General features: G+C 41.4%; 1 protein-coding gene across 5 annotated transcripts in view; it reads left to right on the top strand.

The window, feature by feature from the left end:
- bcor (BCL6 corepressor) overlaps positions 1-20,033 on the top strand; it is a 376,656-nt gene that overhangs the window by 247,299 nt on the left and 109,324 nt on the right. Inside the window, exon 1 of one of the 5 annotated variants that reach the window (XM_068040649.1) lies at positions 9,382-10,242. The exons of the other annotated variants lie outside the window; for them this stretch is intronic. The gene's annotated coding sequence lies outside the window, so the exon portion shown is untranslated. Of the gene's footprint in view, positions 1-9,381; positions 10,243-20,033 lie in introns of those variants that run through there. 5 annotated transcript variants of the gene reach the window in all.

Raw genomic sequence — 20,033 nt, 5'->3', positions numbered from 1 at the left:
TGGGTCAAAATCCTGGAACTCCCTCACAGCACTGTGGGTGTACCTACCCCACATGGACTGCAGCGGTTCAAGAAGGCAGCTCACCACCACCTCCTCAAGGGCAATTAGGGATGGGCAATCACTGCTGGCCGAGTCAGTGACGCCCACATCCCATGAATGAATTTTTAAAAATCATGCGGAGTGAATCAAATTGTCTGAAGACTGGCATCTGTGATGCTGGGGACTTCAGGAGGAGGCCATATCCTCAACACCTACATCTAGGTTATTAATGAATATAGCAAAGATATAAAGGTGGAACCCTGTGGGATGCCATTGGTAACAGGTCTTCAAGCAAATCCAAATCTGTTGACAAATTGACAGCAACTTTCTGTCTGCAGACATCCAGCCAATCCTCAATCCCTATCAGCAAAGAACAAAGAACAGTACAGCACAGGAACAGGCCATTCGGCCCTCCAAGCCTGCGCCGATCTTGATGCCTGCCTAAACTAAAACCTTCTGCACTTCCGGGGTCCGTATCCCTCTATTCCCATCCTATTCATGTATTTGTCAAGATGCCTCTTAAACGTCTCGATGGTACCTGCTTCCACCACCTTCCCCGGCAACAAGTTCCAGGCACTCACCACCCTCTGTGTAAAGAACTTGCCTCGCACATCCCCTCTAAACTTTGCCCCTCTCACCTTAAACCTATATCCCCTAGTAACTGACTCTTCCATCCTGGGAAAAAGCTTCTGACTATCCACTCTGTCCATGCCACTTATAACTTTGTAAACCTCTATCATGTCGCCCCTCCACCTCCGTCGTTCCAGTGAAAACAATCCGAGTTTATCCAACCTCTCCTCATAGCTAATGCCCTCCAGACCAGGCAACATCCTGGTAAACCTCTTCTGTACCCTATCCAAAGCCTCCACGTCCTTCTGGTAGTGTGGCGACCAGAATTGCACGCAATATTCTAAGTGTGGCCTAACTAAAGTTCTGTACAGCTGCAGCATGGCTTGCCTATTTTTATACTCTATGCCCCGACCAATGAAGGCAAGCATGCCGTATGCCTTCTTGACTACCTTATCCACCTGCGTTACCACTTTCAGTGACCTGTGGACCTGTACACCCAGATCTCTCTGCCTGTCAATACTCCCAAGGGTTCTGCCATTTACTGTATACTTCCCACCTGCATTAGACCTTCCAAAATGCATTACCTCACATTTGTCCGAATTAAACTCCATCTGCCATTTCTCCGCCCAAGTCTCCAACCGATCTATATCCTGCTGTATCCTCTGACAATCCTCATCACTGTCCGCAACTCCACCAACCTTTGTGTCGTCCACAAACTTACTAATCAGACCAGCTACATTTTCCTCCAAATCATTTATATATACTACAAGCAGCAAAGGTCCCAGCACTGATCCCTGTGGAACACCACTATTCACATCCCTCCATTCAGAAAAGCACCCTTCCACTGCTACCCTCTGTCTTCTATGACTGAGCCAGTTCTGTATCCATCTTGCCAGCTCCCCTCTGATCCCGTGTGACTTCACCTTTTGTATCAGTCTGCCCTGAGGGACCTTGTCAAAGGCTTTACTGAAGTCCATATAGATAACATCCACTGCCCTTCCTTCATCAATCATCTTTGTCACTTCCTCAAAAAACTCAATCAAATTAGTGAGACACGACCTCCCCTTCACAAAACCATGCTGCCTCTTGCTAATAAGTCCATTTGTTTCCAAATGGGAGTAAATCCTGTCCCGAAGAATCCTCTCTAATAATTTCCCTACCACTGACATAAGGCTCACCGGCCTATGATTTCCTGGATTATCCTTGCTACTCTTCTTAAACAAAGGAAAAACATTGGCTATTCTCCAGTCCTCTGGGACCTCACCTGTAGCCAATGAGGATGCAAAGATTTCTGTCAAGGCAGATTAGCACTAATTCTGCAAAATTCTATGCTGCAGCAAAGACTCTTGTGAGGTACCTTTATCAAAAGCTTTCATTTTTCATATTCATTCATGAGATATGGGTGTCGTGGCAAGGCCTGCTTTTAGTTGCCCATCCCTAATTGCTCTTGAGAAGGTGGTAGTGAGCTCCCATCTTGAACCACTGCTGCTCTTGTGGTGTAGGTACACGCAAAGTGCTTGTTAAGCAGGGAGTTCCAGGATTTTGACCCAGCAACAGGAAGGAACTGCAACTGTATTTCCAAGTCAGGATGGTGTGTGACTTGGAAGAGAACTTGCAGGTGGTGGTATTCCATGTGCCTGCTGCCCTTGTACGTCTGGGTGGTACAGTTTGTGGGTTTAGAAGGTGCTGTCGAAGGAACCATGGCAACTTACTGCAATGCAACTTGTAGGTGATACAAACTGCCGCCACTGTGCGCCCATGGTGGAGGGAATGAATGTTTAAGATAATGGATGGGGTACCAGTCAAACAGGCTACTTTGTCCTGTATGGTGTTGAGCTCCTTGAGTGTTGTTGGAGCTGCACTCATCCAGGGAAGTGGTGAGTATTCCATCACACGCCTGAAGTGTGCCTCAGAGATGGTGGACAGGCTTTGGTGAGTCAGGAGCTGGGTTACTCACTGCAGAAATCCCAGCTTCTGATCTGCTGTTGTAACCACACAGGATTTATGTGGCTGGTCTAGTTATGTTTCTGCCCAATGCTAACACCCCAGATGTTGATAGTGGGGGATTATGCGATGATAATGCTGTTGAATGTTAAGGGAAGATTGTTAGATTCTCTCTTGTTGGAGATGATCATAGCCTGCCACTTGTGTGGTGAAAATGTTACTTGCCATTTATCAGCCCAAGCATGAATGTTGTCCCGGTCTTGCAGCATGCGGGCACGGATTGTTTCATTATCTGAGGAGTTACGAATGGGTCTGAACACTGTGCAATCATCAGCGAACATCCCAAATTCTGTCCTTAAGATGGAGGGAAGGTCATTGATGAAGCACTGAAGATGGTTGGCCCTAGGACACTGCATTGAGGAACTCCTGCAGTGATGTTTGGAGCCTGAGATGATTGGCCTCAAACAACCTCAACCTGCTTCCTTTGTGCTTGGTATGACTCCAGCCAGTGGAGTTTTCCCCTGATTGTTCTTGATGTCAGTTTTACCAAGGTTCATTGATATCACATTTGGTCAAATGCTGCCTTGATGGCGAAGGCAGTCACTCTCATCTCACCTCTGGAATTCAGCTCTTTTGTTCATGTTTGGATCAAGATCTGGCAGATCCCCAACTACCTAAAAGTTCAGCAAGACAATGTCTACCAGGTTGCCTTCATACACTAACCTGGTGACTTCTTTAAAAAATCAAGTTTATAAGACACAATCTTCTTTTCCTGAATCACTGTTGGATGTCCCTGGTAAGATCGCCTTTAACTTAATATATAAGGCATTTCTAGTGATACCTTCAAGCATCTTGCCTATTACTGAAATCAAGTAAATGGGCCTAAGTACCCAGTTCTGCCAGTCTGAGAGAGCAGCCCCAACTCCTTTGAGCTATCAACGATGCATGCAAGGGGCTCACGTACCACCTGTCCCATTTCTTTAATGATCCTCCAATTGAAAAAGAAAAAATGAAAATGATTTTGGGAAAAGACAGCAAAATTGGAGTAAGTGGATAGCTCTTTTGGAGTCAGTATAGGTAAATGAGTAATAAAAGCAAAATACTGCGGATGCTGGAAATCTGAAACAAAAACAAGAAATGCTGGATTCACTCAGCAGGTCTGGCAGCATCTGTGGAAAGAGAAGCAGAGTTAACGTTTCGGGTCAGTGACCCTTCTTCGGAACTCGGTAAATGAGTAGACTGAATTGTTTTCATCCATGAGGTGACATTCTGTGATTCTGAAGTGCCATCAGCACATTTTAGAATCTTAAAAGAAAAATATAATTTATTTTAAATACAAATCAATCCCCACAACTGTTAACAATATGCAGTGGAAGAACAATTAATTACCTTATGTAAGCCACTCACAATAGGATCTTCATAACTCACTTGTGACAGAGGTCTGAAATCAACTCAGTTTCTACTGTTCTTCACTAGATATCCCCTATATTTCTCCAGTGAATCAGCAGTCAATTTACCTTGTGTTGTCATCTCACTGTTAAATGCTGCAGAGATGCACACTGGTGCCCCAAATGTAGTGCTACAGGAAATCCTTTGTACCTCTAACACATTGCAGTATTTTTCCTTGCCAATTTTCTCCCTAACCCTCTTCTGAAGGTGATGACTTTTGCTTGGGATACAGTTCTATGAATGTTGACAGTCCAACAGTACCTCACCATTGTTTCTTTTTCCAAAAATATATTTATTAGATTTGTAAAAGTACATTACATAAGTTCAAATTTGACATTACATAAAGTGCAATGGAGTTCAATTTCTTTCAATACAGTATGTGGCACTCTGAGTTGCCTCACTGGTTATATTTACAATATTAATTTACATTTCATGTCAAACATTCTCTGGTATATGCAGCCCGAGGGGTTTTCCATGGGTTGTGACCCAAGGGGTTTTCCACAGGTTCCAGCCCTCAGTGTATTGTGGTGGGAGAGCCTTAAACAGTGTCCTTTCCCTATTGAGCCTTTGCGGCAGCTGTCCCAAGCTTTAGTGCATCCCTCACTCAGCACGTAGTCCTGGACCTTGGAGTGTGCCAGTCTGCAAAACTTGATTGTGGCAACGCATTGCATTGGAAGACCAACAAGTTTTTGGCAGACCAAAGAGTGTCTTTCACCAGTTGATTGTCCTGCAGCAGCAGTTGATGTTTTGTCTTGGTGTGTATCCGTGGGAGCAGCCCATAGAACACAGCGTAAAAGTGACCATTGTTTCTGTATGAAGAATTGTCAGTGAATGTTGGCATGTTATTTGACCACAAGGTCTTCAAGGCCTCATCTTGCTTTTTATCCATATGCTCGCACTTTCCTGGAGTGGGAACTTACCTTTGCAGTCAGTTTGAGCCTCAACATCTGATTTTACATACCAGAAATCATTATTAATGTAATTAATTTGATCGATCTCAATTCAGTTGCCTTTAATTATTTGATATTTCCATTGTTCATTCATAAGCAAATATTGAAACATATTTACATATTTACATTGGGAAGTTAAATAGTCCCATAATTTTAGTATTTTGGGGTGGGGCGGGTGGGATGGGCACTGAAGCTGAAATCTTAGCAAGTAGGGAATGCTTTGCGAAAAATTGTATACTTTTTTCCATTTCTTTTTGTAAAATATACAAACAAATTACTGTTTGCCGTGAGTTCTTTGCATCACAATGAAGTAATTCCAATTTAAAGGTTGACATAATTTATTCAATTTGTGACATTAAGTTTATAGTACTTGTCTGAACAAAATGTTAAATGGTGTGAGCTGTACAACGGCTTGTGTTTTAAAGGTCGACGTTGTGGACGCAGAAACCCAATACTAAAACAGCGTTTTGTTACTTTGCAGAGATTGTATGTATGGATGCGGAAGAGAAGATTATTATTTGAGCTGTCTTGCTCATTTTAGTTTTAAACTTTTTTGATAAGTTTTCCAAATACAAAATCCTCAACAATTGCGAATGGGGAGCACAGTTCTCGTGTGGACGTGACAAAGTTCTACTCTGAGTTTTATTTTTATTTTGGCTTGAACTCGTGCACGGCTTGTGTTTGAGTCTGGTCATAAATAATGTGTTAGACACCTTTGAAGTGCGGTACAAAGGAAGTGGAATAACGTTGAAAGTCCGAGTTGGTCTGGAGGTGCATCTGTTTATGCAGAAGAAACCAATATCCTAATGGGCAAGAAACCTTTGACGTTCCGGTACTTTATAAACCAAATGGATGTTCCTTTCTTTAAAAGAATCAGCTGCGTGTCTGTTAATATGCAGATATAGCTGCGGTCGGAGTTCTGTGCAGTTTGTTTTGCTACTGTTGTACTTGTGCCTTGTTTTGCAATGAAATAGCGATAGTATCGACTCTTCTCTTTCCCACCACCCTCCCATCCCGCACACCAAGCGCATTTCGCAGGATATTTAACCTTCTTTGTTCGTGAATGCAACTTGAAAATAATGCAATCTTTCAAGAAAGCTTTACGTGTCCCACAAAGCGAAGATGCTTTCATTTTTTTCGCGTTTATGCTGTGTGGCCGGTTGTGTCCTTCCTTTCTAATGCCTTTCATTGCTCGTTTCCTGCGTCTGTTTGGAAACCGGCGTTTCGATCTTGGTAACAAGCTTGAGATTGGCGCTGTATGTATCGCAGTGAAGCGGTCGGATCGAGGAAGTGGCACTAAATGGTGGGGGATGGGAGCTTTCGCCATCTTTGTCTTGTGAAGTCGCTCTGCTGGTTTTGTGGTGGAGCGCAACACCGAGACAGGTGGCGCACTTCGCGCCGGGGGTCCCTCGCTGTAGTCAATTGCATTCAATGAAAAAAGGTTTTTAATCCCATTGAATGATTAAAAACCCGAAACGTATATCCAATAACACGAATCTCATTATTAATGGTGACCTTATATACTGATTGCCTTAAAATAAATGCGCATGGACATGCATTGCTTAATTTTCATTGAAAACTAAAATATAGAACAAAGAATGTGGAAACAAACGTAACTGGTAACATTTCTGTAAGGAACATATAACAAACCAGCAAGCTTCGGTTGTTGCCTCTTAAAGTGAAGTTTCCTTTTGGGGAATTACAGAAATCAGCTGACGTTAGTTATATTTGTATGGTTGCTCATTCCGAGAGAAGGATGCGGTTGCGTGAACTAGGATGTGAAACGAGAGATTCGAGATGTGTTCTGTAGAGTGAACTGTCAGAACCTTAATACTGCTTCTGTTAAAAAATCAAACCGCAAACAAAAGGATATGGGGCTCAGTAATGGAAGTTATGCAGTATTTACAGCGCTGCACATTAGAGTAGGGCAGCAGCTGAAGGCTGCGAGTGATTAAGAAGCCCGAACTGTATACAGCACGGAAGACCCGAGAAAAGTAAAGCGTCACGCAGTCGCTACACGCTGACACAAATTGTGAAAGAACACCTCCAACTGGTGAATGATTGTTACATTAAACAATGCGGGGAACACAAACGAGCGATTCCTCTATTGTGCCTAATTTTTTTGGTGTTAATCTGGCATTTGGGGAGGAGGGGGTAGGTTTGGTGACCCCCTCACCCCCACCCCATGAGTTATCTGTGTATTGAGCATTCTTAATACTGGGAATGTAACCTCTTGCATTCTGTGACCAGGATGGCTTGGACTGGTATGGGTCATTTCAAACGATGCAGTGGATCAAAACATTATTTGCAGATAATTCACGATTCGTGTAATGTTTAATCTAACCCCAAAGATTTTCCTTCTATCGTTAAAGAGGAATTTAGGATTGAATGTAAATGATAACATATGTATAAAAAGGTCTTCAACTCTTGCCAGAACTGCACCTTTAAGAACGTCGTGCGCTGTTTGAATGTATAGAGCGATTCTTTACCGATCAAATTTCTTTCCAACGTAATTAACTCTAAATTGCAAAACTACATTCAATAACTATTCCCATTTTTAAACAAGTCCCAGCTCGCAAAGCTCTGGTTGTTTGATTGGGGGGTGGGGAAGGATACCGCAGCAGCAACGTGTTTTGGGGAAAAGATCTTATAAAGTCGTGAGAGGGATGAAATACGTTCTGAATTAACAACTGAACTTCCTTGTGGTCGGGTCAAAGCCCCGTCTTTTACATGAGAACAGTCAATCTCACACCGGTCTGTTTCCGCCCTGGTTCGAAGAAACAGAGACTGATTCTGTTTATGCGACGCAGGCCGAGAAGCAGCTGCTGTGAACTGTTAGTGCGGGGTACGAGAGTGTGTGATTGCTTATACGTGACTGAGAGAGACATTGCGGGGGAGTAATGTGTAACTGTGAATTCGACTAGCAGCGTGTAATGGAGGGAATGCTAGTGTGTGTGTGGTTGCGAGGGAGGCTGTGGGTGTGTGTATGCGAATGTTTGAGACTGAATGCGCGGAAGGGAGTGTGTATGTGACCCGTACAGTTAGGAAAGGAAGGCTGTGTGTGAATGCGATAGTGTGAGGGAAGGAGGGACTCCGTGTAAAGGAGGATATGAGAGTGTGAAGGAGGGAGTACGTGCATGTGACACGGGTCGAACGCGCGCGTGTATAACTCGGGCAGTGAGTGTAACTGAGGGAGGGAGTGTTAAGTGAGTGCCACAGCGTGAGGGAGTACGTTTGTTTGTTTGTTTGTGTGTGAGTGACTGTGTTTGCGAGAAGCTGAGAATGTGGCTTTTCGAAACTGTGCTTGCGGGACTATGGCTCTGGTAGTGCTAGGGAAGGAGTTTGCTTGAGTGTGTATATGGTCATCGCAATTGTTCGTACGGCTGTCTGCATAACTGTATGTGAGAGGGTGTGTGTGTGATTCCAGAATGTGAGGGTGTGAGTGTGTATGTGTCTGGGTGTGACTTCTCGAGTGTGTGAGTTTGTGGGAATACATGCGAGGAAATATGAGTATAGGGCTCATTGCAGGAGTATGTGGGAGACTGTGATTGCATGTGAGTGTAAATGTCTATCTAGGTGTTCCTTGTGCGTGACTGGGGAGTGTACGTGTGACTGAGCGCTTGATGGAAGATTTCCCGCGCGAGACGTGCGCACAGCGTCCTGACCTTCGGGTCAACTCCCGAGAGACTGGCAAAGGAAGCGCTTCTGTAGCTGTAGAGCGAGCCTCCAACTAAACTGTGCAACCTTTCATCATTCGTGCCTCCAGTTTCTAACTGATAAAATCTTACTTTGTATTCTGGGAAGCGATGAAGTACATGTGCCACATATTTGCACTATGCTCTAATTTTGAAACAAATATGAGGTGGCTCGCATCCTTTTATTTCGGTAGGTAGATGAGTGTTTCTTCACCAAGTACAATAAAACCAAATAAATAAGTTTTGAACACCACCATCTAAAATGCGTGGAAATGATGAAAAGCAAGTATGATTGCATTTGAATTCATCTACGCAATACATTGAAGACTTGGTTTTAATTGACATGAAATACAGTTGATCCCAGCCTTACTGGTTAAACACTGTATTAATAATTTGATTTGAAGGCAAAATTATAGGAAATGTTCCAACTTTGTATATAGATGGAATACCCACATGTGAGGGCCTGAATGAGTAGGATAATGTTTAAGCATCGTGGTTAATAATTCAGCATTAAATTGCTCATCAGTGGCAATAACCAGAAAAAACACAACCAAAACACTGAACTCATCTTTCAATAGTCCACCCGCTAAAATCCAATGTACAGCGTATAGAAACGTTCGTGTGGTTAAGCACCACGTAGTTCAGTAATGCAACCAGGAACCGAGTGAAAGGTACAGCAGAAACTTTTATCTAGACGTTGCTGTTTATATCTCACGTGATTCAGCCTTCTGCTATGATGATACAGACAGGGTTTTTCCGCACTGTTCCAGTATAAAAACTCTCGATCAGTATGAGTTCCGCGGTGTATACTGTTTGTGGCGGCTTGTGGCTCCCATGTTGATGCTGGGTTAGAGATTTTGGTTATCGGGGCTGTGAGCTGGAGCTTGATGTTTATGGTAATTGAAGTTAACGACTGGCCTTATGGGTAAAGAGAGTTTTTTTTCAGTCTCGGAGCGGAGCTGCACGCTAGGGCTGGATCGGAAATTTTTTTTTTAAAATCAGTTTACTCTGTAGACGCTGAAGCACCGTCTGCTTTAGTGATCTGCCAGAGAGCTCTTCTCTTTCGCAGCGCCCCCTCCACAAGGCAGCAGCCCTGAGGTTCGACAAGTTGGGGGATGTGGGTCGATGGAGTGACTGTGAGCCGATAGACCGGATCGTTTGGCCGCTGTGTATATGGTGAGGAGCCAACATGGCGCTGCGAAGTGTTCCGTGCCAGAGGATTGCAGCCGATCGCCACCTGTACAGTGAACATTTCCACTGAAAGCTCCGCTAAGTAACTGCACCGAGCAGCCGCGACGCTGAAAAAAGAAACACCGTCCAGCTTGGGCCAAAGCGGAACGGTCAAGGCTCAAAAAAAGGCCATTCCTCTGACTTTTTTTAAAAGCGGATTTTTTGTTCGAGTGAATATCCGGACTTTGTGGGGTGATAAGCGAGCTTAGCCTCGCGCACATTTTATGTGCTCAGATGAAAGAAGTCTTCTCTGTCTGACTTGGCGATTAGAAAACATAAAGGCACGTGGATGCAGCAAAAACCCCCAGAAAAGGTCACCATCGGAGCCTTAGTCTGGCTATATTGCGTGGAAAGGTTGGAATCAGGTAAGAGATTTTATTTTGTGAAAGGAGTGGTCATCGACGGGGCTTTTCTCGTTCTAAAATCGTTGTGGGAACGCGCTGAGCGCTGTCGGAAAGCGGAGACTGGGTGTCGACTTTTCCTCCGAACGTGCGATCTTCACTTCTCAGTTTCAAGAAGAGTAATCCTCAGATTTTACTCGTTAGCGTTTGCGTGTCTCGTGTGAATGTTGGGGGCAAGTTGAGAGACTCCGAGCATCAGAGCGCGATCGTGCTGGTTGCTTGCTTAACTTCTTGGTGATCTGGCCCAAGATCTGATCTATTCGGCATGACTAAACCAGATCGATCGTTCTCTTTACCGAGCCGCTGCTGTCTTGCCAACGCCAATTTCACTTTTGTTGAGAAGGATTGTAAAATACGATCGTCATTGTCCGCACAGGAACTGTGGCTTTTGCAAATTCTATTTCGCTCTGCCTCTATTGTACAAAGGAACACGGACCACTTCCACCACTAAGGATAATCGTGCAAAGCCTAACCGAGTAAAAAGATCCCCCTCCCCCCACACAGCGATGACTATGATTTAACCACTGAATTCCGCTCAGAGGGTTTAACCAAATGCTTTTAATTCCTTTAACGTACGCGTTTATCTGTGTTCAAAAATCAGCACAGGTAAAACAATTCATAACGGAAACGGGGTCATTCTAAACATCGTGTCCATTCTCCGGTAGAAAGTGTAAGTAAATAAGAGCCTTTTTGAAAAAAAGGGGAGTAACTGATTGTTTAAAACAGAGGATTAGTTCCATATATATGCATATTTTACAAATAATTACACCTTGCTAAGTTATTACCAGAGAGAAATCGGTAACAGGAAAGGACCTCATGGTTCACAGACTGATGATTTATGTTCAAGCTGTGTCTTCGAGGTTATTGCGAGAGGACCTTTGAAGTAACGATGCTGTATGTTCGTCTTGTAGAATATTACTGCTTATAAACCGTCCGTCCGTTTCACATGTTAGTAGTCACTTTAGCAGTCTAGCAGAATGTTCTTTAGGTTAGATGTAGTGGTGAATGTTGTTCTGGCTGGTTACCTGGAAGGTGACTTGTACCCGTGTGGCAACTGCCAGCTCTGCCTGACTGAAGGGTTTTGACCGTATTGTATGTCTCTGTCTAAGTGATCGATCGGTCTAGACAACAGTGGCCGGCTCCCTGCAAGCTTAGGGAGGAGGGAATGATAATCACAGGAAAATATTGAAGGAAAGTAAGTCCGTTAGAAGACGGACTGCAGCTCTGTGAGCGAAGCGAAATGAGGTTGAAAGTTTGCCTGAGAATTTCAAGCTGTGGATGTAGTGCAGTATTGGGTTTGCATATCTGGACGTGTATTCATCCTGTATATAATTATGTGCGCGTGTCACCATCTTAACGTGATACACCATAAGCGATACATATTTGAACTTTAAGTGCGCACGCACATGTGGTATATTTTTAAATTTGTATTTATACTATTACTATCTACTAGGGTACTTGCAGGTTCGTTCAGCCAATTAACCTTTCCTGGAACTTTTTATAACGCCGAAATGAATGAAGGGTTTCCACTGAATGAAAAAGAGTTGATTGAGGTAGAAATGGCAACAGTACTGACGGACCAATCCCTTTTGTCTGCTCACTGACTTGTGTGAACACGGTCTGCGCATCTGCGCGAACGGAATATACAGTTTGAGAAAAAGAGCCAGATTTATTAGTGTACTGCGAGCTTGTTAAGCGCTGGCTTACCGATTTCTCCTGTCAGGAGCCTGAGGATATATCGATTATAAACGTTTCAGTTATTTAAAATGTTCTAATCTTTCAAGCTTTGCTAATATTGTTTATTTATTGGCGTTGTGAAGCACTTCAGTCAGAGTACACAAGGTGCCTTGGTCAATGCCGACTATATTGGTGACCACTGGAGCGCCCCGCTCTTTTATATGTAAACAAACACCTTAATGCTACCGATGTCCAACCAAAACGATTTCGACTACTCTGCAACTCTAACCGGTATTCTCATTACATAAATTTCGGTTTCACCGTAACTTCTTATATTAGTATTCGATGTTTTTAATTTGATTAAAACTGTAGCCAATGCCCTATTTTTATTAGACTTTAATGTTTAGTTAAAAGGTGCAGTGCCTTTTATCAATGAATAATCACAATTGTTTCTCATTGGGTTACACTTTTACTAAAAGCACACGAATATTTTTGACTGCATTTATCTAAATCAGGATGTATCCACGTTGAACATTCTACAAAACCAGTTTACAAATTCCAAATGAAACCAAGCCCTCTATGTACTGCTTCAAACAAATGACGCCGATAATTAAGGTGAAACAATCGATTTGCACGAGAACATTATATACACGTGTTCTTTGTCGGTTTAAATATCTTTTGAAAGTGGCCAGAGTCCACTATCCGAACTAGAATAGAAAATACCCAGCTGTGGCAAACATTGGAATGAAAATATTATTAAATACCTCCGCAGGATCTGTATTAAATTTGTACATGGCATTGGTAGGATTAATCAGGGCAAGAAAAATGTTCTTTTACACAAATATTTCAGATGTTTGTGTCTCTATTCTCCAGAAACGCAAAACCATTCACTTCTGCTTTCCAGCCTTTTATGTACAGTCACCAGTTTAAGACCATACAATGCATACCAGTTTATTGTTAACAGATTCATCAGAAAAATACATTAGTTGACTGTGTATGATACAGCACAATTATTGGGACTATTGGTACTTGAATTCAACTATTGTATACTTAAATCGACTAATGTAACCTTCGTTGCACAAACATACATATGTTGTACAACAAAATAGGTAGTAAACGTAGCTCTACTGCTGACCAAGGCCAGTAATTAGATATAATTATATTTTTTAAATTAGTCTGAAAATACTACATCATTAGAACCTCTCAACAAGTTGGCGTGCTCAAGTAATAGACTTACCCTGCGTTTCTTCTTTATTTCACATACAAACTTCAAACATTCCAGTGCTTCTATGTTTTCTGATTTCCACTTAATCACAGCGTACGACTTGTCTGTCTCCTTTTTAAAATGTTTACATTTTCAGTGAGATTCCGAGATTTTATAGCTTATGGCATCATCTGTTGCATATGGTAACAGCATGTGGGAGTAATACAACATCCGTGGGTTGGAGTTTTACCGCCTATTATTGCCTCCAAATGGTTGGACACACCTCGAGATAACACAGCAAGCCACAAATTAATACTTCTGCTCTTATTAGTGAATAGGAAAGAAAAATCGATCCATTGTAAGCAAATGAACGCTTGTGTGACTTTGACATTAAAATGTAAGGTTTTCTATCCGCTACGATGCACATTTTGTGACTCCTTCATCCATAGGCCCTTGTTTATTTTGTATATTTACACATGGTTGATGAGTGACGTAGTTCGGGATTTCTCATCTGCTCCCTACCCCCTCCGTCCACACACACACACGCTCGAATACTGGTGCTTCTGCGGTGTCCCATTTTGAAAACATCATGCTGTCAATTTCGGTCAATAATTTCTAACTCAAGATGAAATGAGCCATATTACTGATGTCCGGGTACTCCAGATTTTAAAATAGAAGTCGCATTAATAGACGTGTTATGATCAATCTAAATAATTAAAAATTACAAATAATTTAAGTAATTTACAAGTACCGAAACACAGAACAAGCCGTGTTTCATTAAATTTACCCTGAACTAATGAAATGTCCGGAGAAGACAAGATTACGTCATTTTTAGTTATGTGTTTTTAAAAAAAGGTGTTAAAGTGAAAATGTGTTGATTTTAGAAATATGTTGCATCTTCATGGTTACAGTTACTTGGCTACAAGAATAAAATCTCTCCTTGAGACGAGCATAGGCCCACTGAATCTCTCTCTTATCATGTAAGGGACAAACTGACAATTATTTATCCAGTCCTTTCCTAAGAATTGGTTGAAGTGCCACACATAAGCCTCATCACTTATTGAGGCATTGAAAGGTTTGCAGAAATTAATTGTTCCTTTGTTAAGCCAAAATCAACCTAAGAACGATGCGGAGTTGATGAATAACAACCAGAGGACAGAAAAAATGAATGCTTAACACAAAGCTTTACTGAGTTGTGGGGAAACATTTATTGTTATATAATGGTATGCTGCAATCAGTCAAATTTTATATACTGAAATCTAACCCCAGTCAGACACCAGGAACAATCTGTGGTCGCGTTTCATATACGGGTGGGTCGGTCTATGGACTCACCACCTGCGCCCTCATGTAAATATTGCATTGGAGCTCTCTATCTTGGCAACTAGTTGCTTAGCTTTTTGGTTCGTAAACTCATACCTTGAGTTGTTATTGAACAATTAGGGCTAGCTAAATGGCGGCTCGATTTTTTTCTAAGTTTCATAAAGTGTAAAGTTTTGGTATTGTGGCGTGTTCAGTTTCATTAATTGAACCCAATGCTTAACCGGAATAGAGTGCAGAGTTTTAAATCATTCACTGCGTTGCTCATTTTCACCTTTGATAGCTGTTTTCCTTATTAATCTATTATGTGCGCATTATTTATCAATAATGCAATTATTTGATTATGCAACTTTTCTTAAAATGTTAACGGTGTATGTTGGTGGCAACATTACACATAAGGTTTTTGTAAAGCACAATTAATCACAACAGCTGCCAAGACTACATAATGCTGTCCCAGCTGCTGTGACAACTAACATACAAATGTTAGATGAATGTGTGTGATAGAATATACCGTCACCTAGTTGAGTTTTGTGACAAAACATTTAGAAATGTATAGGAAATGAATTTTCTAGTACGCAACTCAAGAGTTCTGTTTCAAATTCTCTTGTTTCACGTTGCACTCTTAATATCCAAGTTGCATTTCAGCGCGTGTTGAACCCATGTTTCCCGAGTTTTTCAGCTTTCGCTCAGTGGTCTGTAGAATACTTAAAAAGATGACCTCCTTCCCAATGTTGTCTCCCGTGCATTTTAACATTTGACAAAATATCGTATTGCAAAGTTCTACCAATAAAGAGACCTGCAGTGGGGATTTTGATTAGCTTGTTTTGTGTATCTTTGTAGATATCTGCAAAAGCCTTACTACTACATATGAAGATTTGTACCTTACTCTGTTAGGCGCAAACTGGAGTGCTGGGCAGAGGCTCGTTGAGGCAAGCTTAGATAAATGAAAGGATGGAAAGACTATTGTTGGGGACGTTCTGTCTTGTCCATTTGTAACTGTCCTTGCATTGTTCTCTATAAGCTGCAGTTAATGCATTGGTAACTGGGAGGTCGACTTTAGAATTACTCTTAAACCGGGAGACAAATACAGTATTTAACACTTCAGTATCTGATATGCTTTTCTTGGCTCCTGTAGATGAAATGAAATTCACTGTCGATGTCTCGCCCATGAGCTTTAGGTGGTTGAAAACTGCTCCATGTTGCAAAATTAGCTGTACATTCTGAACTGGTAACATAATGCATGATTTTGGAGGTACAGAAGTAGCAGATTTGGCAACTACTTTTATGACAACAGAAAGCAAACAACACAAAAATGTAGAGGGTTGTGGCACTTGGATTATAAAACGGAGATATTGCAAGTTAAGTATTTAAAAATTAGCATATTAATTATGGAAATCTCGGACTATTTTCGTATTGTTGTATTGGATTTATTTGAGGATGCTATATAATCTGATAATATCGCAGAAAATGAAGAAAAATGCGAATTTAGGCATTCGCCTCATTTAAAAAAAATACATGAACATAAATCTGTGATAGATCCATAAAACGTGATTATAGTAAACCATACGTTGAATACATACACATCTTGAGAATCTTGATTTTAACACTTTTAGGCCCCGACATATAAATTTGTTAAATATTGATCTGTTTATAGAAGCATTAACATCTGAACTGAAATGGATTTGGTATGAATTATTTCAATACAATGCACTCGCCTTGCACTCCAGGCACCAGTAAATTGTAGGAAGTCTAAATACAAATTGCTATCAAATGTTGCCATGGGGGCGGGTATTTGCACAACAGTATTGCATCATGTGCAGGCGCGTGTTACCAAGATATCACAAATAGTTCAACAGTGGTCACGTTGAATTTGAAATCAGATTGGATTAACTGGCGACCACAATACAGCAGAGGGACTTGTGAATCTGGATGTAGATCCACATTATTTCTAATTGTTTCATTTGCGTTTTGTTGACGTTTAAGTAATTCGAATAATTAAAACATGCTGGTAATGCATGGCCTCCAATTAGCATTTGTTGAAAACGGGTTATTGAAATTTCGTGTGTGTGCGTTTCATCAGTATTCATGTGGCACATGGATTCTCACAATCTTCAAAAACATTTCATTCACTTTTTAAAATGTCAGGATTTTTTTCTTATTTTAGACTCTGTCTCTACAAATATTTCTGTTATCTGATTCGTGCTGATGACTTGATCAACTTGAACTCTGCTTAACATCTTAACCTGTCCAATTCAAAGAAAAAGACTTGCATATATATATATATATATATATATGACTTTCACGACCATCGGACGTCCCAAAACGCTTTACAGTCAATGAAGTACTTTAAAGTTGTATCGTAGGAAATGTAGGAACTCACATTGCCATTTAACAGTTTCTGATGTTTTTGTATGCATCACGAGCAGAAATATACTTTACGCTTACAGTACACATATGGATGCGCAGTACACGATAATGTTTATCTCTCATGGAACGTAGTATGTTTTTTTAAAAAAAAACCTAAATGGATGATAGTACCATAGTTTGGAAAGACATTTGTGGGAAAGTCTGATTTCTTTAGTAAGCATTCTGGTTGGTTACGTTGTACTGGGTGTCCTTCAGGATTTTTTTTTACCTTAGATAACGGTACAGAGACGTTGGGCAAAAATAAGACGAATGCGTCTCATGGCAATTTGTTGAAATCGTCTATTGCATTAAGAATCTGAACTGAGGGTGAGGTAAGCACTTTTTACAATGTTGTTTTCGTGACTGCTCTACCAGAATCTGTTCTCACTTCCATGTAACGGCTGCGTTTACCTTTAAATCGGCAGCAGCTCGCTAATGTAGCCTTTTACGGGGCCTTCTGAAAGCACGAAACCATTTAATTACGAGATGGTTTTAGTTACCTATTTACTCGCACGACCTTTGCTTTGGCCGCCTCTTTTAGCTTATACCGGCCAGGATGCGCCGCGAGTACACTAGACACCGATTTCACATCAGCACATCCTGTTCAAATATCCAGCATCCCGCCCAACTGTGTTTACAATAAACTGAAAGGTTATTACGCCCAAAGAAAACGCGTGGAATCAGGCAGGCATTAAGTGGGCGAGATCAGATTTCAGGCTATGCTCCCAGAGGAGAAGTCAGGGTTTGATTGAAGCGCACTCCGCTCCTGCCTCCCCTGGGAGACCAGCCCTGAAACCTGAGAGCGCGAGCAGTTAAAAAAAACCTTTGTAGAAAAGGGCCGAGAAGGCACGGATCGCGGAGCTGTTTGGAGGATACGAGCTGCCTGTGCCTCTGCAGTGAACATCCAGTTGTGTTCTAACGGTGATTGACTGAGATAGCCAAACAATGTCGTTATTGTTCATAAAATTTGGTATGGTATTACTCAGTATATTAAAAACTGGGCATGTTTGTGTGTGTAGTGGCTTAACTATCGGCTAGATGGCATTAAGTCCAGACATGGAACTTCGCTAACCGTATCCTTTGTCTTCTGCAACTCAAAATAAAAATAATTACATTTTTAAAAGATAATGTCAAATGTATTTTTAAGTTGCAGCTATTTGACTGCACCGCACTAGAATACGTAGGTCAGTAGTTTAGCAATAACAGGACTGTATATGAGTTTAACAAGTATTGGATTGTCTAAAGGATGACAATCTTATTAAAACTAGATTTACTGCACGGCACCTTTATGTTAAAATGCAATCCAAATTATTTACAAAACGCATCTAAAAACGTGCAGTGAATAAATTATTTATCTATTCTTTTGAACACGTATTGGAACCATTTCATGAAAAATAGGGAAGGAAAACAGACCAATGTGACAACTGAGCATTTTCTTGTCGCCTGAGGATGCATTTTAAACAGATGCTTTATGAAAGTGGAAGATTAAGATGAGTTTACAAGGGGGACGTGTGATTCACGTGAGGCCGAATTAACGTTTTCAAGTTTAATTATACAGGTGGCACAAGGCGCCAGAAGACGGCACAGTGGCGCAGTGGTTAGCACTGCAGCCTCACAGCTCCCGGGTTCGATTCTGGGTACTGCCTGTGCGGAGTTTGCAAGTTCTCCCTGTGACCGCGTGGGTTTTCGCCGGGTGCTCCGGTTTCCTCCCACCGCCAAAGACTTGCAGGTGATAGGTAAATTGGCCATTGTAAATTGCCCCTAGTGTAGGTAGGTGGTAGGGAATATGGGATTACTGTAGGATTAGTATAAATGGGTGGTTGTTGGTCGGAACAAACTCGGTGGGCCGAAGGGCCTGTTTCAGTGCTGTATCTCCAAATAAATAAATAAGACGGGACCACTGGCAGGAAAATCATGTAGTTTATAGGTCCTCCGCAAGCATAATAGTAACACTAATGGTTTGAAATAATTAGAACGTTCTTGTAAAAAAAATAGGCTCACTGACGCAGTCTCAGGGCAATGGATGCAGTGAACTTGTGAACCTAGTTTGGGCACATTCTTGCAAATACCATCACCAACCCACCCTACATTAGTAAAAATGGCCTTGTGTGTTTTGTGGTCACAGACAGCTTTCGAACTCCAGACTCGAGTAATATCACACATTGGCTTAAAGAGGCTGAGGATTGTTTGTAATAATTAAAACTTTTTTTCGCACAAGGCTTGTGTGGTCAAACCTTTAGGGACATCAATAGCAAGTTTTAGAAGATTTTTTTTCTGTTAGAAACCTGAATGAATTGTATGACAATTGAATTATACGCCTTCTCTAGTAATCCGTGTACGGATTTGTAAAATTCATACCTAAGGGATATTATACCATCGGTGTAGATAGTGATTTGTAATATGAATGGGAACAAGTGCATTGATAATGAAAGGACAGTGCGAAATGTGGGTGTAAATGCATTTTTATTGTTGCTAAAAGATTTAGTTCTTTGTAGGAAAGTCCACTCATTGTGTTGTAAGTCGAAGAAAGAAGAATTTGGACCATATTGACATGCAGTGGGCCTGCTTATGCACCAAATCCACACGGCAACTTTAAATAGTTATGTAGGCCTTTGACGATCAAAAGCCCGGCCAATACAGTACGAGAAAATCTTGTCATTTGTTGCAATTGGTTAGTCAGTAAGGTTTGAGGTGAAAAAACAGTGCGAGGAAATATGGGCCCCTGTTCACTAAATAGGAAGCTGTTGTGATGTGTTTGCTACATATATCAATATATAAAATATAATGGGGTGTTATCTACTGCCGCTGTAGATTTTAAATCAATAAGAACAATTATGTTGTTAGGCGGATTCGTGGTCTTCAAATGGGAGAATGTGTAGTCTGGTTTTTACAGCGGTGATCCTGAGAGACAAGTGGAAATAATCTGACATCTGTTCGAGGATATGGCCTCTAATGCCAGCTCCCGCTTGCCCTTTTTAAAAAGTCCCATTGAACATAACCTTCTATGATTTTTTAAATCGTATAACTGCATTTTTAAATCGGTTAACCCTTTGAGGATCATCCCGATGACCAAAAGCAATGTTCTCTTTTCAGTCAGTAATACACACGCTCTGTAGATCTGTACTTTTGTTCGTCTAACTACCGAAAATCC

Source organism: Heterodontus francisci, chromosome 10 (genome assembly GCF_036365525.1).
Source record: "Heterodontus francisci isolate sHetFra1 chromosome 10, sHetFra1.hap1, whole genome shotgun sequence".
Classification (NCBI taxonomy): Eukaryota; Metazoa; Chordata; class Chondrichthyes; order Heterodontiformes; family Heterodontidae; genus Heterodontus; species Heterodontus francisci.
This window is presented reverse-complemented; position numbering and strand designations above follow the sequence as displayed.